The 4,882-nt window shown below is 43.4% G+C and overlaps 1 non-coding gene across 1 annotated transcript; it reads left to right on the forward strand.

Annotated features, from left to right (window-relative positions):
• Positions 1 to 364: 364 nt before the first annotated feature.
• On the forward strand, positions 365 to 439 carry Trnas-cga (transfer RNA serine (anticodon CGA)). The gene has a single exon. It is a non-coding gene; the product is annotated as a tRNA-Ser (tRNA).
• The last annotated feature ends 4,443 nt before the right edge of the window (positions 440 to 4,882 follow it).

Consider the following 4,882-nt stretch of genomic DNA (forward strand, 5'->3'; position numbering starts at 1 on the left):
ACACACAGTCATCGTCACAGCTGAGCTGATAGCACTTTGGAACTACCGAGTGATCCCTTCCGCTGATTTCATGCGAATTTTTTAAAACCACCTTCCGCAATTCTCGATTGTCCCTGTCTGTCAATTCATGAGACCTGCCTGTTCTTGGTTTAGACATGGCTATTACCCCACATTTCCATTTCACAATATTACCAAGCAGTTTTAGAAGTCCAGAATGGAAACATCCCCCAGGCTGTGGCTAAGCAATATCCTTTCTTCCAGGAGTGCTAGTTCTGCAAGGTTCGCAGGAGAGCTTCTGTAAAGTTTGGAAGGTAGGAGGCGAGGTACTGGCGGAAGTAAAGCTGTGAGGACGGGGCGTGAATCGTGCTTGGGTAGCTCAGTTGGTAGAGCACTTGCCCGCGAAAGGCAAAGGTCCCGAGTTCGAGTCTCGGCCCAGCACACAGTTTTAATCTTCCAGGAAGTTTCAGTTTTTGAAGTGTTGGAATGTCCCTGTTGGATCTGCTACTTGATGACCTCCAGTGATTAGTTCACGATCGAAGTCATTGATCCCTCCTGACCTAGCCACTGCGCTTTTAGTATGACAACACACTACTCCCTGCCTACTTTTATACTTGTGGAGTCGCTTCTCATGGCGTCTAATAGTCAATTCCCCATTACGTGGGAGTGTCCAAATACTTTTGATCAGTTAGTGTAGATGTTTCTCTATTCCAGAATGAGACCTCCAGAGGAACGGTGTGGAAAGATATCATTACTGAGATAATAAGTTAGTTAAGGTATCTGCTGGCGAAAAACAGGGAAACTGGGTTCGAGTCCCAGTCAGATACAAATTTTCAGTCTCATTACTGATGTTCAGTATTTCTCACCGTTGCTTCACTCTTATCATTCATTTCACTGCATCCTCATTGATTTCACCTTGATTACATCCATTCATATCCCGTCAGTAAACTGAGATCAATAGCGCAGCCGTTCAACAAGTGGAATGAAATTGTTGCAGCTTCGGTATTTTGAGTCTATCCATATCAATTGGATTGCTCTTATTCACTGTACTGTCCTCTACCATATTCGTGTCCAGACAGGGTGTTTGTACATAAATTCTTAGGACAAGCTGCATTATTCATATATAGCTGTACTGTAAACGTCTTGGAGATTTTCTTCGCATGATGTGACATGTAGTTATTTGATTCGAGTTTGCATTTTGCTACTCAGTAGAAGGGCAGTGGGCTTTCTGGATCATGGGAGGAGAACAATGGGTTTTCTGGGTCATGGGAGGATTGCAGTAGGCTTCTGAATCCAATCTGAGCTTTGGCTGTCAGCTTTCGTATATGCAGGGGCAAATACATGATATTATTCTCTTTCCCTTTCATAAGCCACTCCCTCTTCTAGACAATGCCACTCTTCCTTCCCCTCCCCTAACCCCCTTCCCACCCCATTTTTATTTAATTTCTTGGAAATAGATGTCAGAGAGCTTGTAAGCCATTACACATATTTAGTCTAGTTACAGTCCAGTATTTTACTGACATAGTAGCTCATCCAAAATTATTTCTCAATTCTATAAGACACGCCCCTTCGCCGTTATGTATTTTTTTCTTAGAAACAGGCCAATCGGAATGCTTCTTACAGTTAGAATGGGTGGGTTATTACATCATTTTCGTCTAGTGGTGTTGGCAGCTGCATGATATCTACTTGATGTCTCATGTATTATCGCCAATACTAACGTCAGTTACGTTTCCATAACCTGCCGCCTGAAAAGATGGGGAAAAAAATACTACACTGTGCAAGACAACTAAGAGATAACTTTTTCCAAACCCCATAACTGTCTTCAGTTGCGACGTAGAAGGCTGAAATTTGGCTCTGATATGCCAACAGCCTTTCTTTTTCATAGTGCAAAATCGCACCTTTGAGTCCTAGGCGCCTGCTGCTCTTACACCTGTTAGACTTGAATAATCGGAATGGTATGAAGGGTTTGCCTGCCTGCAGGACTCTTGTCACGGGTTGTCTCTGTACAGGTACAGTTTTAAAGCACTCAACAAAGGTGTTTCGGTGTCATGGAGGAAGTTACTGTACTGGGGTACCTTAAGGGGACACTTTACCGTTTTATTCACCCATGTGTCAATGTCACAACCGTCCATGATCACGTCACAGGAGGGTGCACGGCAGGAGGGCTGAAAAATCATGAGCACCCTCTGCTGCGTCGGATGACGTTTAAATTTCGTCGAATGGTTTTTGAAAAGTCCTAAGTAGTTCCACCGTGTACATCAGAGCAAAAACTGCACTCACACTGCGTTCTAAAGGGGTACGATCATGTTCACTTGGGTTGCTGGCCCACAAAGTCTTTAGAGAAGACCTGAATCATCTGGAGATGTCAGCAGTGTCAACCGTTGTCATGAATGTCGCCCTATTGCTTATTGCACTGTGAACTGTCGTTTTCGACTTCTAAATATGTAAGAATCAAAGCTCAAAAAGGAGTGGTTTCATTGACGCCCTTTGTCACTCCTGAGGGATTTTCGTGTCGGTTCTGAACAGCGGTATGTCTCAAATGTTTTCCTTAGTCCCCCATAAGAAAACTTCTTAATCTCAAACCTGAGCATCGAGGTTCTGACCTCGATCATCGAGCTACGAAATGAAGGGGTGAAATGAGGGTAAGAGGGGGTGCGACGATCTTCTCATCGTCTGACACGTGCACGGTGGCGATGGGCAGAACTGTGGAGAAATTTAGGGCCATTGTGATTGCATGTGCTGACATCATGTTATTTGAAATGTCATGGAGTCTTAAGATGACGTCGTAGGGCACCTCATGTTTGAACCATTAGAGAGGAAGGGTTTAGGTATTTTTGAACCAAATTTCCACCTTCTACATCGCAAATGGAAACAATTAAGCGGTTTTTAAAAAGTAATGCTTTAACTTTGTTCTCCGATGACCTTGCAGTTTGGTCCTTTTTAGCCCTCTTTTAAACCAACCAAGCAACCCACTCACCATACTGCAGAATTTGCACACTAATACTTAAATGAACATTACAAGCTAGAGAACAGCAGAACTACATAAAACTCATTATAATTAATTGAATAAGTAAAACATACAAACATCCCACCAACTGCACAGCTTATTCCCTTTCTTGTCCAAGATATGTTTATTTTTATCATACGTGGTGACGTAGTCAATATCAGTAAAGAACAACTGGCAGGAAGCCCATAAATCCCAAATATAGTTAAAGAAGAACTGATACAAATCATAAAAGTAATAACCAAGCAAAACAACATTCAGTTCAACAATCCACGTATTCACAGAGGAAAGTGCCTACTCCCCAATGGGAAGCCAAGTCTCACACATACTAGCAAATATTTTAATAAATAGCACTGAAAGAAATTGCTATAATTATAGAAACAAGAAATATGAAGTGTTTGTTGGCACATATGTATATTTAGATGATATCATATGCCTCATAGACACACCAGCAGAACACATTGTTATTGAACAAGCCTAATGCAAGAAGGCTCACTGTCAGGCAGCCACTTGCTGTAATACGGCGTTGCACCACAGCACGCAACCAGATGCTACAACACACCAGTCTGTTGGTGTCCAACATGTTAACAAAACAAGGGACACATTAGCTCGTGGTGTACATGATATTTGCAGCAGCCATGTAACACCAAATCTGCTTTGGCATGTGTAAATACTGGCTGTCAGGCCAGGCTGGCAGTGGGATCGAATCAGAAAGTTCTCAGATCAGTGTCCACTGTAGTGTTGGCTTCCACCACGAGGCCGCTATCACTCCACTGTCACCCTAGCAGGGCCACCTATCATTGGGTCTAGTTACAGTATAGATCAATCGAGAGTCAAACTGAGGTCCTCTTTACCACCAAGTCATTGGGATCCTACAAGCACCAGATACCACCTGCAAATTCAGACACCATGAGTCACATGGAAGACCGTAGTTCACACTTTGGTCACATATGCTTCTGTCCCTCACCAAAGCTGGGGCAGGTGGTCAGTATGTCCTTCACTCAGCCAGCTGTGCCAGTTTGCTGCAGCAACTCCCGACACTTTCCAGCTGCCTGCTCAGGAATACTCACATTTCAAGATCAGTTCATCACTGTAACAAGCTCGGCATGGCCACAACTGACGTCGTCACAAGAATACTTCGCTGCTGAGGTCTGTGGGTTCGATGCCCACCACCCAGTGCTCATCTGTTTGGGGCATGAGCTGGTAATAAGAACTGTTGGAAAGTACTGAAGGGATTCCAGTGTCAACAAGTGGATATTGACTCACCCTGATCCACCATCCGTCATCAGACAATGTGTGACACACCTCTACAAGTGAGGTCAGGAATGGGATTAGTAAAGGAGCTAAAATCATTGGGTAATGCTATTGGAAAGGAAGTAGCAGCGTGTTCTTTCGGTAATAACTTCCTTGTGTCTTTTGTTCCTATGCTTGTCCCCTTCCTTCTGTCCCATTTTGATATGTCTTGGCTGGGTCAGGAATAGATTGGATTGTGGTACCTGGGAAGGGCTCAAGAAATGAACTGATGAAACTGCTTGTATGGTCACAGTGTAACCTACTAGATCATGTGGCTTTGTGTAATGACTCACATGACATGACATATTGGTGATGCTGGAAAAGTTGGAATTGCGCCAGATAGTGTAAGGGAAATGCATGGCTGAGACATGGTAGATCATGGGTATCTGGGAAGTTTAGGCAAATATAGATAGTTTGTGACTGAGATGTAATCTGTTGTAAATAGTGTTGTTAGATGGGTTATGAATGTAAGAGTGCTCCAGGAATATACGCTAATATATGTGTGCTTTGATGTCTACAGAATTCCTGAGCCATGTGTGAAGCATTTCTCTTACTTTACATTTCTGCACCACACCCCTCCTGCTTCTG

The sequence above is a fragment of the Schistocerca nitens genome, chromosome 4 (genome assembly GCF_023898315.1).
Source record: "Schistocerca nitens isolate TAMUIC-IGC-003100 chromosome 4, iqSchNite1.1, whole genome shotgun sequence".
NCBI classification, from domain to species: Eukaryota; Metazoa; Arthropoda; class Insecta; order Orthoptera; family Acrididae; genus Schistocerca; species Schistocerca nitens.